Consider the following 21,264-nt stretch of genomic DNA (forward strand, 5'->3'; position numbering starts at 1 on the left):
GAACCTGAATGGCTGCAAAGCCAGGGCCCTCTGCCAAAATTTGTCTTTCCCCTCCTTCTGTTGGTAAAACCGCTGAAGGTAGGACATGATCCATAATGAGGGTGAACTCCATTACCAACAAGTAATAACATAGGGTCCCTAGTGCCCACATATTTGCCAGGCATTCTCATTCTGTAGTGGAATAAAAACTCTCTAGCAAACCTGGTGTTCATCAGCACCAGACTGCTGAGTAAGGAAAGCTCCTACTTCCTCCTCAGATGCATTAGTATATACTCTAAGGAGCTTGAAGAAATTATGAGACACCAGAATGGGATTGGCACAGACATTTTACTGAAGTCTTTTAAAGACTTTGTCTGCCTCTAGTGTCCACTTGATCTTATCAAGCCTCTTACCCAGAGGGAGGTTGGCCCCTAGGTGTAGGATAAGTTACCAAAGTGTGGTACTTAGGGTACATTTTAGGTCAGAAGCCTAAACAAATCCCAAAAATAAAAGCTTGAGGGCAAAAAGAAATATCTGACACACAAACTTAAACTGAAGACTTTTTAGGACTTCCTGGTTATTATGGAAAGTCCAGTGTAAACTTTGTACTAGTAAATCTGAAAAAAAAACTGCCAAGTTCCTTAAGAATTACAGGACAGAGTGAGTAGACTTTGATCCTCAGAGAGGGTGTCATCTTGAATTACCTGGGGGACTGGAATAAAGTGCTTCTCTAGTCCCTGGCTGACATCATTCAATCCTACTCTTACCACTTTAACTCCCTTCAGAGCTTTAATACATTAATATGGTAGATCTGTTCATAACATCTTTTTCTCACATGTTTTACCATCAGCTCATCTCATTAAGCTTCTCAAGGATTGAAGTACCACACCACTTAGTTAAACATTTATTTTTAATAATGGGGCTAGGACAAGGACTCAGTCCGCTATCTGAAATTCTATGTGGCAAGCATTCCGGGTGTATATTCCTTGTATTTGAGTCTTTTCAATCTTCTTCTTTTTTCTGCTTTTTCCCATTTAGGGGTCGCTACAGTGGCTCACCTGTCTGCTCATGATTGGCAGTGGAGTTTTACGGTGTTGAGCTGCCAGCCCAGCGCCCAACCTTCCACAGAAGGCACACCCATGCACACACTCATGCCTAGGGCCAATTTAGAGTGTCCAATCAACCTACAGCATGACTTTGGGATGTGGGAGGAAATCGGAGCACCCAGAGGAAACCCAAGGGACCACAGGTTGATCATGCAGACTCCGGACAGAAGGCACCTCAGCCGAGGATCGAACTGGAGAACCTCTTGCTGTGAGGCAGCAATGCTAACTGCTGCACCACCACGGCCACCCTGTATTTGAGTCTTTTCAATACGCTCCCTTATTGTAGGTAATACCATTTGCAGTCTTTTCTGATTACTGTTGTAGTACTCCATTGTAGTTATAAAAGGGGTTTCTTCTCCAACATTTTTGACTACATTCAAGAGTCCCCTGAGTCATCACTCAAAAAGGCTATGATCCATGAAGGTTTGAGGGACCTTTCTTACTGAAAACATATGGTAGGGTAATATCTGGTCATATTTTTGCCATGAGTTTTCATTGCTTTCTTCAACAATGGATTTTAAGGTTCTGTTGAACATCAGTACTAATTTTTGATGACAGTGATATACTGAGGTTCTAAGTGGTTTTACTTGAAAAGCCCCAGAATAGGTGCCTTATAATTTTGGACATGAATGGGGTTCCCTGATCCATTAAAATTTCCTTGGGTATCCCCACTCTTGAGAACAAAAGAACCAATTCCCTGGCCATGACCTTTGAACTTTCCTTGTAAAGCAAATGGTCTCAGGAAAGCATTAACATACTCCAGGATGGCCAAGATGTATTGGCAACCATTAATGGACTTGACCAGGGAACCTACAATGTCTACAGTAATCCTTTCAAAGAGGACTTCAGTTATGAGCATTGGTACCAGCAAGTTCTTAAATCTGTTTTGGGGCAGTCTTCTGAAACTCCGGAAAACTAGAGCAGAAATTTTCTATTGCTGTCATCATTTCAGGCCAATAAAAGTGGGTTAGTAACAAAGCTTTGTTTTAATCCAGCATGACGGCCACCTAAAATAATGCTGTGAGCCATCTTCATTACTGTGATCTTCACAGGTTCATAGGTAGATACTAGGCTATTGGCCCTAGGGCCTATATAAGCCTAGCCAAACTGTAACCTGGCTTTTGCCACCCAAGAAAATTATTTTCCTGTGCCCCTGTCAAGCAGAGCCACAGAAGTGATCCCCGTGGTGAATTTCCTATCTCCCGTCCAATCATCAAGATTTTTCTTGAAGAGTGCTACTGAGGAGCTTTGTTTGATATAGATAGGTAGTTTGTTCAAGAGTATGGGAAGTCTCTGGGACAAGAATCTATCCCTCCAGCATGTTGTGTTTATTGTGGTGACAAGGTTTATGTCCCTAGAGTGTGTAGCTCAGTGGGATTGGGATTTCTTTAAGTGGAGCATGTCCAACAGCTCTGGGTTTGACATAGCTCTGTAAGTTAGGCAGAGAGTGCCTCTGAGTAGGCGATATGCGACAGAGTAAAGCTGGAGTTTTTTGAGATGGTCTGCGTAGGGCATCTGTTTGAGGCCGGTAATCCTCTTTGTGAGGTATTTCTGCGGCCTTTCCAGTTGTTGTAGATGTCTTGTGAGGTACATACCAAAAGGGGTGTTGTTCTCTATAATGGGTCTAATGAATGATGAGTAGAGTGGAACAAAGACCTCTTTTTTTTCTGGATGAGAAACCTTTTGTGATGAGGTGAGCCATGTAGAACGATTTCCTGACCACTGTGGCGATGTGATTATCAAAGGAGGGACTACTGTCCCCACCTGTGTCCCAAGGTCTCATCACATTTTCGGCATTAAGTAGACTACCAGCTATGTGGTAGTTCATGGGTACAGAGTTTTTACCAAAAGGGATGACAATGCACTTTTTGGCATTGAGCTTGAGGCCATGGCTTTGACACCAGGCATCTGTCTCAGTGAGGCCCTTTTGTAGGATGCCCACATCATTAGGAGTTTTGATTATGGCTACTAGTTTGCAGTCATCTGCGAACTTTGTTAACCAAAGACCTTCTGTGTTAGCCTGTACTTCAGAGAAGTAGACACCAAACAGGAGAGGACACAGGACTGAACCCTGTGGTACTCCACTTGTCACTCGTCTGAAGTTGGATTTAGAGTCTGCTACTTTCACAGTGTGGGTTCTGTCAGTGAGCCATTTGGCAACCCATCTTGTGACATAGGGATTTATACCTAGTTTAGTGAGTTTATCTATAATTCCAGAGTGGGGGATGGTGTCAAAAGCCTTGGCGAGATCTAGATAGGCTGTGTGAACAACCTTACCCTCATCTACGGCTTTGGTGACCACTTCAAAGAAGTCTATCAGGTTTAGGAGACATGATCTACTATTTACAAACCCAAACTGGGTAGGGTCCAGAGTTTGGAGATTACCAATGTCATTGTTTATAAGTTCCATGATGATACGTTCCATAGCCTTGCAGACCAGGCTCGTCAGGCTGATACAGGTGATAGTTCCCAGGGTCTCTGGTGACTCCCCCTTTGTGGAGTGGGATAACCATTGCTGTGCGCCATTCAGTGGGCACAAAGCCTGAGGTGAGGCTATGATTGAACATGGTACTTAGGTGGGGTGCCAGTTCGCTCTGTAGTTCATGCAGAACGCAACTCTGGGATGTTGCCAGGTCCCATGGATGCTGTGTTCTTGGCTTTGGAGAGTGTGTTCTTTACCTATGCAGCCGTGATTACATTGCTTTCTTCCGGTATAGAGATGGGCCCTTTAGGGGTGAGAGAGGGGTAAAGTTAGCACTGAACCTATCTGCCAGGATGTTGGCAATATCAGTTGGTTCTGTATATTTAATGCCATTGTCCTGTAACTTAGAGCAGATCTGAGTGTTGCCATTGAGATTCTTGACATAGCTATAGAATGCTTTGTGGTTGTCTTTAGAATCAGTGGCAATTTTGTTTTCATAACTAGCTTTGAAGGATTTTATGAGGGATCTCAGCTTCTTACTGAGGCTGACCACGGAGTTCCTCCAGTCATGGGAGTTTAATCTTTTTTGCAACAGTTTCTTTCTTCTGTTGTAGTGTTTGTTTATGGCAGAGGACCACCAGATTGGCTTCCTTTTTTGGAGGATAGCATCCTAGTTCTGTTAGGGATTGCATGATTCATGCACTTGTGTAAGTGCTTATAAAGTGCATTTGTATAGGATTCAGCAGTCGTACATCTATTGTCCGTCAGCATGGGTGTCGTAAAGTTTGCCACTTCTGTCTTAAGTAGCGTGAAGTTGGCTTTGGAGAAATTTTTTACGGTGTTTTTTCTAATGGGGGGTGGGGGTGGGATGTTGATGTCTAGGGTGATTAGCTTGTGGTCGGATATGACCAACAAGGAACTGACCTCTGGTGTGGAACACCAGTTGCCCATGTAGGTAATGACCAGGTCTAAGATATTGCTGTCCCTGGTGGAGGTGTGGATAAGTTGATCCAAGGCATTGGAATTTATGAATTCCAGACAACGTTGAGCACAAGAGTTGGTACATGAGTAGTTTTCCCAGTTAATGGTGGGGTAGTTGAAATCGCCCATTATTAGGGTGTTAGGTTGTACCCTAATATTTTCCAGTGTATCAAGAAATGAGGAGTGTGAATCCTGGGACATGGTGGGGGATCTGTAGCAAGCTACAATTTGGATTGCGGTCTTGCCCAGAGTTAGTTGCACTTGGATAATCTCGGATGCATTATGCTGAGCAACTAGCTTGGAGGTGTGGATATCCTTAATGAATATGGACACGCCTCCACCTTTAGTGTTTCGGTCCAGGTTAGGTGGCCGAAAGGTGTGGTATGAATTATAGCCTGGTAATGCAGGGGTGCTCTCTGGAGCCTTAAACCTGGTCTCTGTCTCTGCACAGATGTCGATGTTCTCCATTTTAAGGAGTACCTCGAGTGAGTGCATTTTGAGGTTTAGACTTCTAGCATTAAGTAGCATTACCCTCAGATTTTGCTTGCTTGTACCTGTTATGGTGGTGAATTTGTCTTTTTAACTTTGCCTAAAAAAGGCTCTATAGGGATGGCAAGAGCCTTAGCCAGTATCCGGAATCCCAAGGGTGACAGGTGCAGGCCATCTCTGGCAAAGAATTGTGGTTTGTCGATCATGTCTTCCTAGGCAGACAGATACTGTATCCGCTTAAAATGACACCAGAAGCTTAGCCAATTGTTGTACTGTGGTATCATTCTGGGTGATGGCAGGATGCTACTCAGGGCTAGGGTCATACCTGCCTGGGCTACAAGATTGGACAGCTCCTCCATGTCTCTTTTCATGTAGTCCAGGGAGGTATGTCTCAGGTCATTCACAACAACATGGAAAATGACAGGGTCATATTTGTACTTGTTGTGGAGTGACCTGAGTGAGTGCGTTATGTGGCAGATCCTGGCACCTGACAGGCAGCTGACAGTAGCTTTCTCCTTGTTTAGCCTGGTGAGTGGAACATCAGTGTGCCTGACCATAGAGTCACCTATGACTAGAGTGTTGAGTACGTTGTTATGCCTTATGGGCTGTGGTTGAGTGGCACACTGAGTTTGTGGGCTATGTGTCATTTGGGTTGTGTTGGGGGTGGTGGTGGAGGTTGCTTGCGTTTCTGCTTTGGAGGTCCTTGTTGCTTGGGTAGATTTTTATTGAGAGCCTCCATGAATGTAGGTGTGTTTTGTGTTTCTATGTGTGTGTTTTGGTGGTGTAGGTTTTGAGGGACTATGTGAGGAGTGTAGTGTGGTGCAAGTGTTTGCCTTCTTCTCTTGACTGTCTAGTCCAGTCTTGGGTGAAGAAAGCTTTGCTTCCAGTTTGGCTATATAAGTGCATCTCTCACAGGTTGTAGTGTTGCGTGGTAGGAGGAGAGGGTTGTCTGTGTACATGAGGCAATTGCTGCATTGCCCCAAGATGCCCAGATTCATCAGGTAGACAGGAGAAAACACCAAGAGCTGACCCTTAGACATGCCTGGATAGGTGCTTATTTATTAAGTACTAAAAATATTTTCCTCTAGTCTAGACAAGTGAGGAAAGTTGAGTGCTGTAGTAATTTGTAGCTTATTTAGTGCTTACAATGAGTTCTGAACAAGTGCTGAGCTCAAAGAAACAGATTTGAGTGCTGAAACTAGAAAACTGGCTAGTTCTAATAAACAAAATTAAGCTAGAAGGCTTCCCTCCAACACAGAAAGGCTTGGGGGCTAAGAAGCTTACAAACAGTCCTGGATACAGCAAATCTGTATCTGGACTAGACGACTTATGGGAAAGGCAAGAAACAAGCTTAGATTTTTTTTTTTTTTTGTAAAGTGGAAAGTGGAAAGGAGGAGCAGAAACTAAGTGGGTTAGCCTTCTCAAATGTTCTCCCTGGATTAGGCAGAATAGGTAATGATACTAGACTTGGAGGAGTGTCCCAGATCAAATTTACAGTAGGGGCGGGCAACTGCAAAGCCACCAAGTATAAAAACAGGATACCAACAGGGAGGGAGAGAGGGTGGGAAACAACAAACAAACCCAACCAGATGCTTAACAATTGTAGAAAATTTCTAGTTAATACCTCACACACAGTGAAACTAGCTAAAAATGTATATGCAGACAATAAAAGTTCTATAAATAACTCATAAAAATAAGCAATAAAACAGGATACTTAATGTTATATATCACAGATCAGCTTCCTTCCTCCAAGTAGCTCAGTGTGAAATGGCAGAACCAATCACAAAAGGCCAGGTGACCAATACTAATGGGTGACTTCTTCCTTACCTTTTGCTACTCAATAGAGTTGGTCATTCTGCATTTCAAAATATGGGTAGGGAGGAAGGGGACTTATAGGTGAGTCTCTTTCCACTGCTCTAGCAATTTTCTCATGTGCCTGGCTCAGGGTTTTGTCTTGCTACTGAGCCTTTTTAATGTTGGCAAATTGAAAGTTCCAGGATATCTGTACCTCTCAAGTATCCCTTTAAGTGGACAGCCTATCTTCTTCTCCTACTAAAATGGAGAATAAAACATCTGTGTCCCATTATTTCCCATTGTTCCTCTTGCTCACCGTTATCCGTGTCCACAGGTTTAATCTGTTTGGATTTAGCTACCACTTCCTCTTGGTTAGCCTCCCTTGCCTTTCCGCCTTTACACTCAGAAGTCTCTCAGTTTTCTTCTGCTCTTTTTTCTTCTTCTTGCCTTCCTTTTGGCTTTTGTGGTATCATTAATTTCTTCCTATATGGCCTTCCCTTCCTCTATTACAACTCCCACTCTATTTGGAGGCATTTTTCCTTATTGCAGTGTTACCGTGTTTATTCACTGTTATCATGGGCTGTATCTTATCTCATTCGAGCCCTTCTTCTGCAATGTTAGTAGTCTCCCTTCTTCTTGTAAGTGATACTCTCCAAACCTCTTGGTAGTTTTCCCCTTCCCTTCACAATTCTTCAAAATGAGTCACCAGATCCCTTTCAGTCTCCTCCTGTCACCCACAGCAAATACTCAGTACAATGGCCTCCCTATCCTGGTAAGGCTTCATCATGTTACATGGTACAGTTTGTGCCCCTGCCTCCTGCCTAGCAGTTCTACCATGTAGTTAACATCAATGACCTTCCTTACCACTTTCAAGGGTTCTTCCCAAGCTGCATGCAGCTTACTGTGTCTGACAGGAATGAGCACCATAACCTGCTGTCCCCAGCAAACTCTTGGGCTCGAGCATTCCTGTCATACCAGACCTTTTTCTATTACTGGGCTCCTGCCAGGTTCTCCTTGCCCAAGCCCATGAGCTCCTTAAGCCTTGTCCTGAGGTTTAGGATATATGCCACAACAGACTCCTAGTTGGATTCACACTCAATCTTCCACTCATCACAAATTAAATCCAAGGGCCCCCTGACCCTATTCTCATACAGTAACTCAAAGTGTGAAAAACCTATGGATTTCTGTATGCAAACAGCAGATGTGTCAAATATTTGTCCCACGCTGTCTTAAACTGGTCTGCAAATGCCCTTAACATAGTCTTTAATGTTGAGTTTAACCTCTCCATATGACCATTAGTCTGAGGGTGGTAGGGGCTGGTCTTTATGTGCTTCACCCCACAGTGCTTCCACAAACAAGACAGCAGGTCTGACATGAAATTGGCACCCTTGTCAGTCAGTATTTCTCTTGGGAAACCTACCCTGCTGAAAATCTCTAATAAAGCATTTGCCACTTTATTTGCCTCAATGGAGGACAGGGCCACTGCCTCAGGGTATCTAGAAGCATAATCTACTAACACCAGGATATACTTCTTCCTTGTGGAACTTTTGGTACTCTGAGGCCCCACAATGTCCAAGGTTACCCACTGAAATGGATACTCAATCACACATAAAGGCATAAAAAGAGCTTTGACCTTGTCTTCTGCTTTGCCTACTTTCTGGCACTGCTCACTGGTCCTGCAGTAACCTGTTACATCTCTTTCAATCCCAGGCCAATGAAATTTCTGCATAATATGTCTTTTGGTATGCGTTATGCCCATATGATCTGCAAAATGAATGACATGGGCTATCGCTAGAAGTGCCAGACGGTAGGCTCTTGGCACTGACAACTGCTGTATTACCTCACTCTCTAGCTCTCCCTCAGAGGTCCACTCTTTATACAGTAACCCTTTGTTCCAGTATACAGACTCCCTTTTTCCTTGAGAAGCAGGTGCCTCCCTAGCTACCTCCCTCAAGCCTCGTAATCTGGGGTCACAGAGCCTGTCTCAACTCTATCTTTGTGACCCCTCCCAGATCCCCTTCCACAAGAGGTCTGGTATTTACTGACAGTGGTGCCTCACTGACAGTTTGGGTGCTAAGACTCACTTCTGCCCTTACAGTCACCCTGTCCAAGGGAACATCTGTACCTACCAGCAGCTATGGATCACCTTCAGGCTCACTGCTACAGGGTTGCTCCCTCTCTGAAATAGCCACATCACCTGTCCCAGCCTCAAGTGTGGGGTCTATCTGGGTATCTCCCAGGCTACCAGACCCACATGCCTGTCTCCAAGCCTGTAACTGCAACCATACAAGGTACTGCATTATCAAAATCATTCCCTATCAAGACATCTGCAGGGATGTCCTCAAACACACTTACTTGCTTGCTTCTTTTTCCACCCTGCCAGTCAAGGTGAACTCTGGCCAAATGTACTTGGAATGGGGTCCCTCCTAAAGCTCTGACTGGAGTGGACTGCCCAAGCAAGTGCTGCTCCTCCTTAACCAGTGCAGACTTCACAATGGTTATGTCAGAGGCTGTGTCCCTCTTAGCAGTGGTCTGTCTACCATCAACTAAGATAGGATACAAACTCCAGTGATAGTTTGGTACCCCTGTTGTTGCCAGACAACTTACCACTGGCATTCTGTTAGTCCCACTTGTTGCCTCCTTTGTTTCCCACCTTGCATGCATGGATATTTGTATGCTACATGGCCCCTCTGGTTACATTTAAAACATCTAAACCATGATCCTGTCAGTGTATCTGAACTAGTAGCTTCCCCTGTTACTGGTGGACTCTGTTGCAGTGGTTTATCCTGCCCACCATGGGTTCCCTTATATCCATGTGCAGCAGTGGATATCCCCTTTTTGTGTAGTGGTGCTCTACTTGCCAAGCAGAGATCACCTTTTCTCCCCAGCTCATCTGCAGAGTTACACAGTGGGCTGCCAACCAGATTCTCATGTCCTCAGGCAAAGTGCTAAGGCCTTCTTCCCTGCACGAAAAGGTCTGCCAGCCTTTTAAAAGTGGTGACCTGACACCCACACACCCACCTATGAAAATAAGTGCTTAGCTCAGCAATATAGTCACATACACTTTCAGCTGCCTTGCATCTATGCTCACAAAACTTTTTTCTGTAAGTTTCAGGTGTTAACTTAAAACATTGCAGTAAACATTGTTTATCTTTAGCGTAGTTTAACAATCAGTATCAGATCATTTAGAAAAGCAGTTACAGCTTTACCATGGAGCAAGGGGATCAAGAATTGTACCCAGAACCCATGGTCACCATTATACTGTGTATATACTCTTTCAAATATATGAATAAAACTATTGAACAAAATTATCACCCTCTGTAAACTGTGGAAGAAATTTACTGACCTTTATTGCTTCTGGGCTTGAGTTATTTCTTTCCCTATTATCTCCATGACCTTGACGAATAGTCAGCATCTCCCTCTCATGTTAGCGGTGTTTCTCATTTTCTTCGGCTTCCAAACACTGCAGTCTCTTTGTTGATTCTAATTCCATATGTTTGGCCTGCCGCACTCTCTCCGCTATTTCTAAGTCCAAATGTTTGACCGCTCTTTAACTCCAGATGGGTTTTTAAGTCCTCTGAGGAAAAGGTGAACTGTCCTGTTTCTGAGGGTTGTAAATCCCCATCGCCAGACTGGTTGTCTTCATGGTTGCTGGTCTGTGCTGCAGCTCCAATTAAGCTGAAATCATTTCCTCTTTAGTCACGTTGGCATGCACCAGTCCTTTAGATTTGCACACCTTAGCCAACCGGTTCACTGTCAGCTTGCCATAATCCTCTGCAGACATTTTGCTTGCTTTCCATGACTAAACTAAACTAACAAAAATAAATAAAACTGTTGTGAAAATGAAACTCTGTATGTTTGCCTTGTGACTGCTGACAGTACACACACCTTCAGTGAGGACTGCCTACACACTACAGAAATGTAATTAATATCCACACTACTACTCACCAAAATGTAATGTCCCTCATGTGGGACAGTAATCAAGGAGCCTCAGTCCTCACCACTGACACAGGTGAGGGACATTCACTTACAACAAAAATGTATACACACAGTATTTTCAGATGCAGCTCTCTGTAACAAGTAAAATGTCCCTTAAGAGCCCACAGGGAACATACTCCAGTCTGGGACAGGACTCTCTCCTGGCCCCAAATAAAAATCCACACTGATCACTAAGGAACTCTGTGCCCCTGTTGCAAGTAGCTGACACACACACACTTTGAGATTTGATTTTCACACATACACACTTGGGAAAGTGTGGCACAGAGTACCTGCTCTACAACATCTGCTCAGGCTGTAAGGTAGTTCCACTGCCACCAGCCAACTACTCCAAGGCTGTTAATAATGTATCCAATTATACTAAGTGAAATTAGTACTAATATCAATGTAACATTGACTGAACAGCAAGACTTTCAGGAGTGTGATACCACAGTGTCACTAAATAAATATGAGTACTCTCAAAGGTTAAATACTTCCTAAAAAGACCAGCCACAATGAACAATTTAATTATATTTAATAATAACTAATGAAAGATATGAAAATACTAAATATATATTTACAATAAACACCAGAGTTTCAATCACAGGAAATATTAAAAATAACACAGATAGAAAGATTCACACAAATACAGAAAAGCAATACTTAACTAATCTCACTATGTTTTCCTGACTGATCTAAAGAATTATTGTTTCCTACTTACTTAACAGAGCAAGGCAAGTTGATATGGGTGAGTGGTATTTCTTGTCAGGCTTCACAAACAGACTGCTCAGTGTCACTATCACCTCTTTCCCTAATATCTAAAATAATTTTACTGCTTACTATAGAATGAGTTCACATCTGGCCAACTGACTCTGTGTTTCCGACACTGCCACCCTGGCTAGAAGCTGAACCAGAATCTAGCACAGATGTGTCACAATTCCAATACGTTCCTCCTTCTTGTGGAGATTAACCAGCTATTCTCTGGCACCACAGGGTAGCAATTAGTTCACCACTAAGGATAATAAGAGCAGAATCCCAGACCAGACATTGCATCTCTGCTGCATTCAGGCCTATGAGATAAAATCTTTATGGTCTAAACAAAATCATTTAATTTTAACCTATTTTTCTTAAGGTAAGCTGGACCGAGCTTAACATCTTTCCTTCCAGCATCCTTTGCTAACATATATACATTTCAGCAGTTACCACAATACAGCCTGACATACATGTATATTTCTTTTCTGTCCAGCAGGACCCACTGTTGATACATTTTTAACACAAGTAACTTTACAAATACATTTTAACACAAGCATCTGTATAAATCAGTTTGATATACAAATGACATAAAATTCTTTACAAAACTCCAGCTAGCTATGTTGGCATATGGTACACAGACACTGCCGTACTCTCTATGGCATAGCTGGCACCACCTCCCATCATCACACATGGTTTATAGCATTTGGGAGTTTTCTCTGTCCATTAGTAGTATGGGGGCAATTGTGGGGCAAATCTTCTATTACCCATCCATATATCCAAGTTGTGCTTGAATATTGACAAGGATGAGCTTTGTTTTATGTGGATGGGGAGTCTGTTTCAGAGCAGTGGTATCCTCTATCAGATATACCTGTCCCTCCAAACCATTCTTTTGATGTTGCAGAAGAGGTTTAGATCCCTAGACTGTGTATTTCTGGTGCCATCTGATTTGCTGATGTGAAGAAGGTCCATCACTACTGGACTGGATAATGCCTTGAATGCCAGACACAGGACACTTCTTAGCAGTCTGTAGAATACTGAGTATAAGGACGAGGCTTTGATTCAGTCCATGCAGGACATATAGTTTAGACCTTGTATCCTTTTAATAAGGTATCTCTGTTGATATATTATGATAACAGTGTATGTATAAAATGTTTTAGAGAAAATATTATTTGAAGCATTAGCTGTAATACCACTGCTATGAATTTACTGCCATCATATTCATCTTTCATATCATATTCATTTCAGCTAGTTAGCTTTTCCTGAAATATGTGAAGGCTATATTAGCAATTAACTGTGTGTTATAGTTGTTCTGATGTGAAAGAGAATAAAGTAATTTATGTGTGTACATAACAGGAAATGAACCTTAGTCTCCCATTAAAGAAAGGGCTGCCAGACAATAATAAAGTTTTGTCTTGTACATCTCTCTGCCTGACCATCATATCCACAATGACATCTATCACCAAAAGTAACATTAAAATTAAAGAAAATTAAAGCTTAGAAAGTCATCTGATGGCCTGAATCAGAAACCAGGATGTTGATAAACGTGCAAGTTTTTTGTTCAAGATAAATTTGTAAACATAGGCTAGAAAGCTGAACATCCTTAAAATGGACTGTGCTGTTTAGAATTAATGGTGTTCTTTTTTTTAGTATGCCTGTGAAGAGTCAGCCAACAGTGTGATGCCCACAACACATGCACCTTAAACTTCAATTATATTTAGTGCCTGTATCTGTGGATGATTGCTGATAAACAGCACTTTATGAACTACAGTAATTTATGTCACCTCTATGTTCTCAGATGCAACAGATATCCTCCATGTTACATAGTATATCCATAACAGACTCCTGGATTTAATTTGATATAGAATGCACTGTATAATAATAATTTCTTTTTCACTGATTCAGCTTCAACTTTATCTAGGTACTCAAACAAATCAATACATATATTTAAAATAGAGCAATATTTAAAATAATAAATATAAGCAATGAAGCTTAAAGTGCAAAAAAAATTATAAATTAACAGACAAATACAACATTGCTGGTAATAAAAATAGGAAAATAGAATGAGTAAAATGATGAGAAAATTAATGCATGAGATAGCAGTATGACAAAGTGAGTCAAACTTGACTCAGATTAACTGGAAGAAAACACCCCGAGCTTGAATTTGAGTTGAAAGACGTAAGACTTTAATAAGCTATGGCAGCTGGCTAGACTGGTAACTTCTCTAAGCCAATATGAAAATAGGTTCTACAGAAAAAAAAGCCTGAAAGCTGTATGTTTCCTTCTTTATGTATAAAGCAATAAGTAGCCCCTGTGCATGCACACATTCACTTGTGAGGTATGAAGTTAGCTGCTTTATGCTGCGCTGAGAGTTGTTTGAAATACCACTTACTGAAGTATGTTCACGTGGTCAGATTTTGTTCTGTGTGCCAAATAATTTTCCTATTTACATCTGGTATTGCGGTTCCCTATTACGCGATCAAAGACACTTGTCTTCGAATGCATAATATTTTAACTAAAAACATTGAAAACACTAAACCGCGAACGGCCATGTCCGCAAATTTTTTCCTAGGGAAAAAATTCAGTTGGATGTTCTTGTGGTTTGCCCTTTTCTACAATGTTGAGCGATCTCAGAGTTGGTATATTTAGTTAGGGGGGGTTGTGGGGGGCAAAGCCCCCCACTTGTTTAAGATTGTGAAGTTTGTGTTGTTTGTTTGCGGCCTTGTGAAATTTTTCCCTAGGAAACAAAATTGCATGTGTGGCCGTTCGCGGTTTAGTGTTTTTTACGGTTTAGGTTCTACTATTATGCGTTCGAAGACAAGTGTCTTCAATTGCATAATATAGACCTGGTATTGCAGGAGGTACTCCTATGTGACTGGGCAGGATGTGTGTGACTGTTTCTTTCTCCTGTGCACTTGCATCAAAGATAGTGTACTGCATTGCTTGTTGCATACACGGGCAACACCTACATTACTGCCCTAATGATAGCAAAACAATCCTTGCTATTGAATCAATGATTGTGAAATTGTTTGCATTTATTGACATGACTTGCCTGTTACTTGGGTATTGCTCTAACAATGTTCATCTGCTGAAGGGTGCAACATTCATTGTTTTCTGTTGTTGATGGCACAAGTTATCCAACAGTTAGTACTGTCAATCTGTATAAGAACCAAAATTATGGTATTCATGTCAGGACATTCACTGGGAATACAGGTGCTACACATCAGTTGTTGCTTACTACACTTTTAATATGGGGTTTGCTTCTACTGGTAGACTGACAACTGTCACTTCATGTTCTGTTTTTAAGATGAGTCCATGCATGAAGGCAACATCACCATGGTTTCAGAATATCAGGACAATTATACAAAGCACAATATAATGTACCCAGTAGTATGTCAGAACTGCATATCAGGTATTACTAATTATATGAATAGTCATTGTATAGCTTCTTATTTTACAGTCCACAGCTCACCATGCAGCCAGCCCATTCTCAATCTCCACTGGTGAGTAAATGGATGAGTACATCAGAGTACCTACTGCTGATCCTAGCAACACTGGGGGTGCAGACAGTGCTGTTCTGTCATGTGACAGATGTCATGTACCAAGCAGATTGCTCAGTGTCAATGATTCATTTGTTAAAAGATCAGACTACATAACAGAGGTACCTGGATGCCCTTTAGGTTTGGGCAGTAAGTAAGAACATAGGTTTTAATGCTAATAAAGCTAAAGTATTACACATTGGTTTTAACAGCTCATGTTTTCTATATACCCTAGATCATACTATATTAAATAATGAGAACAATCTTAAGGATTTGGATCAGCAGTGGTTAACCAATTAGATTATGAGGACAATCTTTTATTGGTCACTAAGAAGTATTATGCAGCTATTAGGGACATTTTGTACAGTATTTCAAGTCAGGATGAGAGAGTTTTAATTTCTCTTTATAAAGCTGTTATAAATCCTTCTATAGAATACTGTGGAACTGTTGGGTCTATATTAGAACATCGAAGTCTCACAACTTCGAATGTTCTAATATCGACCCCTGTTCAGCGAACGCTGACAACATTGAACATGCAGAACAGCAAATTTTTTCCTAGGGAAAAAAGTTGCTGTTCCGAAACACATACACACAACACAAGCACACCAAACAAACAGCAATCAACACACATACACCTAAAATCTTACATATAACCCATCACTAAACTGTACATACACCACTAACTATCCACTTACCTTAACCCAAACCCTAACCCTAAGGTCCATCACTATTGCACACTCACCTCATCAGCGCCCTAACCTTAACTCACCTAACCAGCCCTAACCCTCACGTCCACACAACCCTAACTCACCTAACCCACCTTAACCCTCATGTCCACACAATCACACACTTACCTGAATCCGACTCATAACTTTCCACCACAGTGCTGAAAATAGTGAAGCGACAGAAATGGAGTAGGCGATATGCTATGGAGTAGAGCTGGAGTTTTTTGAGGCGGTCAGTGCAGGGCATTTGTTTGAGGCCAGTAATCCTCTTTGTGAGGTATTTCTGTGGCCTTTCCAGCTGCTGCAGATGTCTTGTGAGGTACATTCCAAAAGAGGCATTGTACTCTATAATGGGTCTAATGAGTGTCGAGTAGAGGGGAACAATGACCTCTTTTTTCCTGGATGAGAACCCTTTTATGATGAGGTGTGCCACGTAGAAGGACTTTCGGACTACTGTGGCAATGTGACTATCAAAGGAGAGACTACTGACCACCTGGGTTCCAAGGTCTCTTATCACACATTCAGTGTTAAGTAGATTCTCTTCCCACAAATCCCAGAACCGGAATCTGAAAAGATAATGGGTGTTGGTTCCAAACCAAAGAGACTTCAGATCATACTCAACTGTCCAGATTTTTGCCTCATAATTTTGGTCTCTTCCTCACAGAATTTGTGCCTTTATGACAATTCACTAAGAACTGAAGTCACTAAATAATGGCACACATTTTTCTTTCAGACTTCATATCCTTCAGAAAATGTATGTTAATGCATGAAGTGTCTAGCAACTTTCTAAGTTTATATGACCAATATTTAAGATCTGTCCATATTTTGAGGCCTTTGTCCAGATTTCTTGCACAAAGAACTTGAGAGGTATGCTTCAGATACCATTGTATCTTTCTTATGTGGAGTCTTGCCAGAGGAATCATGGGAACCATGTATCTGCCATGAGACCCAAAATTTTAAGGTATTCTCTCAAATTAACCATACTCTGAGTGGAACACCACTTGAACATATCTAAATATAGATGTGTTTTCCTGTGGAAGAAAAGCTCTTTGTACTGACGTGTCAAGAAGGTACCACAGGAACACAATCTTGTGCAATAGAGTCAAAAGACTTTTGAATGTTGTCTTGGAATCCCAGCCTGCATTGGAAATCTCTCACCCAAGTGAGAGATTCCTGACACTTTGAAAAAAAAAATCAGCAAAGATTAGTAAATAATCTAAATATACAACATGTGGATGCTGTGTAGCCTGCAATGGGCTTTAACAGGTGCCTGACACTTTGTCAACACTCTTGGAGCAATGGATAGCCCAAAAGTTAAGGCAGATAACTGATAAATATGATCCACTCACATAAAACCTTCAGAAACATCTGACGTTTCAGTGACTACGAATGTGATAGTAAGCATGTTTTAAATTTAAGGTTAGAAAAAACTCAAATGAGGAAGAAACAGTAACAGATTGTGAAGTGAGAGTATTTTGAAGTTGGGCACCATCACATACTGGTTTAAAAAAGAATGGTCCCGAACTGGTCTCCAGACATTGTCTTTCTTTGGCACCAAAATGTTCATGAATACAAAAAGTTTCCCAATGGGGAAGTAGGAAGTGTTTCGATTACCTCCTAAGACAGTATGTGCTGTAGGACAGGAGGGGACAAAGGGGTTTGGTCTGGTAGATGTGGAATAATTCCCTGGAATGGAGGCCTTTCTTCCCATTGCCATCTGTAACCTTGCTTAATCAGCCTCAGAACTGATCTGTCTTAAACATTCTGTTGCCAAAGACAGAAATGGGGATTCAGAATTTCTGGAAGTAATAAAGGACTGTCTGACCAGGAGTGAGGGATGGGAGGGTGAGGACAAGGTCCCTTATGCAGTCATTCTGCCTTATTTAACTGTCATTTGTTCTGAGGGGTTCTTGATTACTTTTTGGAACTTGCCTACCATTTTTTTAAATGTCTGCTTACCAGCATTTTGCTGGGGCTGTTTATTTTGTTTCTTCACAAAACTGGACGAGGAAGCAGAAAATCCCTTGGAAAATTTGGAGAAAAATTTCTTGTATATTCTTACCACTCTCATCACATTTTTGACAACCTCTGCAACACAGGATCCAAAAGCTAAATCTCTATAAAAAGGAGAATTTAAACTTTCATTTTTTTTACTACTTCTGGGATGTTCTGAGAATGCAGCCAGGCAGCCTCATCAACATAGTAGCAGTGGCAACAGCCCTGGATGTAGTATCTACAGAGTCATATATACTTCTCAGACAATGAGTGCTAACCTGAAAAAATGAAGATACTAAACCATGCAAAGCAGATTTTTCCTCAAAGCAGGGAACTGCAGATAAAAAAACTGTCATACATTCACAATTAGAATCAGAAGGGTTGCTTGTTTAACCAACATCCTGAGCCAGTATGAACCAACACCCCACCCTCTGCTTCAAGTGAAGAGCAGAAAAAAGGAATTCACTGTAATAAGTGAATTTCACCCCCCCCCAGCTTTTCCATTAAACAGTATAGACTTTCCTTCTACTGGCACACCAACAAGGTGGTCAGATACATGACACACCTCCCCCCTCCTGCACCCAGCCATTCAGGTCCTGTTTCTGTGACTTGTCCCAACCCTCCATCAACTTATTTTATTAAAATAAAAATAACGTCCTCTTTTAATCTGTAGCAAATTGCTACAGATGTAGCAAACAGTTGCTACAGTTTATATCCTGACTACATGGACTGCTACAGTTCTCATGCTTTAATTTAAAACAAAAAAATTCCTTCCTTTTAAAAGCAGCAAACAGTTGCTATGGTTTATACCCTGCCTGCATGGTGTGACACAGTGCTCAAGTTTAAGTATAAACCCCCTAATAGGGAGATTCAGATAACATGCTTTCCTCCGAGTCTGAATAAGAAATCTGAGGAGAAGAACATGTGTCTGTCCCATAAGAACTTTCTCCACATTCAATTTATTGTATCTCTACAGAGTCAATAGCATGTAAAGGACCCTGAGCCAGACTTAATAATCTACTCCTGTCAAGTGAAACTTATGCAGGCGATGATAAAATATTTAGTTTTCTGGAAAGTTGGGACAAATAGGATTATTAAGGGCAGCACCAGTTTCCCCAAAAATAGGCACAACATTCTGGCTAAGTAGGTGTACCTTCCCTATCTCTTCTTCTTAAGACCAACAAGAGTGACTCTCCCTTGCCCATTGAAGGAACCACCACAGCCACAGAGGATGTGGCTAACCCCCAGTCTATATTGGCTGTAAGGACAACACTAGTGGGGCCCGGGGAAAAAATGATGAGTGATCTTGGCCACAGCAGAGTTACTCACCTGTGGCAGAGGCAAAATGCTAGCCTGCTGTCATAGCAAAGGCTGTTTAATAAACTTTTTCTTTTTGTGGCTGTAATAAGAACCAACCATGGGACCGGTGTTTTTTGTTTGTTTTTTTGTTTGTTTTTTTGTCAAGCTGAAATGGTGCTTCTTTCCCAGGTGAAAGAAAGAAAGTAGTTTAAGCCTGTAAAATTTAAAAAGTAGTTAAAAGTAACTTTTCCCAGTCGAAAGCATAGTTGGCACAACGAGCACCATGTGCATGTATCACAAACCAGCACTCTACCCTCTCCTCTTCAAGTGAAGAGCAAAACATATTACGGTTACACCCCCCAATCTTCCATTGAAGAACATAAAAAAATTTAAATGGCTGTTCCTTCTACTGGCACACCAACCAGGTGGCCAACTGCATGACACTCCACCCCCCTGCCACAGCCATTCAGGTCCAGTTTCTCTGTCCTGGCCCTGACCCTCCCTTTATCATTTCTTCTTTTAAACTTTAGCAAACTGCTTGCTGCAAATGTAGAAAACAGTTGCTACAGTTTATGCCCTGCCTGCATGGAGCACTACAGTGTTCATGTTTTAATTAACAAAAAAATCTTTAAAAAGCCAGTATTGCATTAAAGAGATCTAAATCAGATGATCGCTTCCCCCAAACACTTTGCCCTCGGGGCATTTGCCACTCTCACCTTGCCCTAGCTATGCTACTGTTCCCAGTTATAACACAGTAAAAAGTACTCTGATATATTTTATCAGCCCGCAAAAATATTTTAAACACAGTTTCACCAAAGAAAAACAGCTTTAGAATATTTAGCTTTTAAACTGTCTGAAAAAAAATGTGCTCTGATTTAAAAGTACAGTAAAGTTGCATGACAATCAATAAAAACACATATTCCTAGCTTAAAATATACTTTCAGAAAGAAGAAAGTAAATTTAAACAATAAAAATAATATGCGGATGTTTTCCATAAAGAGAACTTATCTGCCCAGCAATGGAACAGCACAAATTGACCCCTGATCCTCCAAAGCTTGCAGAGAGGTGCTGTTTTTTTGGTGGCAGGAAATCTCTGCAGAGTTCCGTATCCAATCATGTCTTAAAGCAGCTTGGCTCAAGTTGACTAATAGTTTTCAAGGCATGGAAGGTGCCCTGAAGCTGTGGATGCTGGCCGGCTATTATATTCTATGCAGAATATAACTCATAAGGCTTAGGCTACTGCAGCAGTGATCAATATGATGAATATCTCACATGGGTGCCAGAACCATAGAGCCAGGGGGAGGGGTAGCCCCCCCCCCACTTTTACAGCTGCAATTTAATGAAGTGGAGTTTTCATGCTAACATGTATTTGCGTGAGGAAGTTAAACTAAACTAGCTGTTCTTGTTCTCTTATTGCTCTGTGTTACAGGAGTTATGCTGCTGCTGTTCTATTGGTGCTGCCAGAGTCATGCCAGTAAGGAGAGTTTTGTTATTTTATTTGTGTGTGTGTGTGTGTGTGTGTGTGTGTGTGTGTGTGTGTGTGTGTGTGTGTGTGTGTGTGTGTGTGTGCGCGCGTGTGTGTGTGTGTGTGTGTATGTGTACCTGTGTGTGTGTGTGTGTGTGTGTGTGTGTGTGTGTGTGTGTGTGTGTGTGTGTGTGTGTGTGTGTGTGTGTGTGTGTAAAATGCCCCAGTTAGGTATATCTGGTGGTTAGTGTTAATCAGGCTCAAACAACAGCCTGAATTCTCTACCCACACCACCACTAGTGGTTCAGGAAGTTGAGTCCATAGCTCTCCACTGACCAGATTTTCAAAGAATATTTGACACATACTTTTGGTCTGTTCCTCTTAAAATTTTTATTTTTCTGGCAAATCAGTGAGAACTGAATTCACTAAATGATGAAAGCTCCTTACGTTTAGTTTCCGTCTTCCTATCTTTCAGGAAACACATGGTAACACAAAACACTTCATTTTAGCAACTTTGTAAGATTATACAATCAATATTTAAAATGTCTTGCTGGTTTAGGGCTTTTGCCCCCACCCCACAAAATACATTTTGGCTTTTTCCAGATTTCTTGCGCTGCAAAGTTGAGAGATTTAGTTGATCAAGTGGATTTTACAAGTAGCTGAGAGCTTCAGGGGAAGAGAAGTTTAATGCTACTTATGCTGAGTTGTTTGCATTGTTAACAGGAAACCACAGTGAAAAACTTCT

The sequence above is a fragment of the Protopterus annectens genome, chromosome 14.part0 (genome assembly GCF_019279795.1).
Source record: "Protopterus annectens isolate FY-2018-M chromosome 14.part0, PAN1.0, whole genome shotgun sequence".
Taxonomy (NCBI): domain Eukaryota; kingdom Metazoa; phylum Chordata; order Ceratodontiformes; family Protopteridae; genus Protopterus; species Protopterus annectens.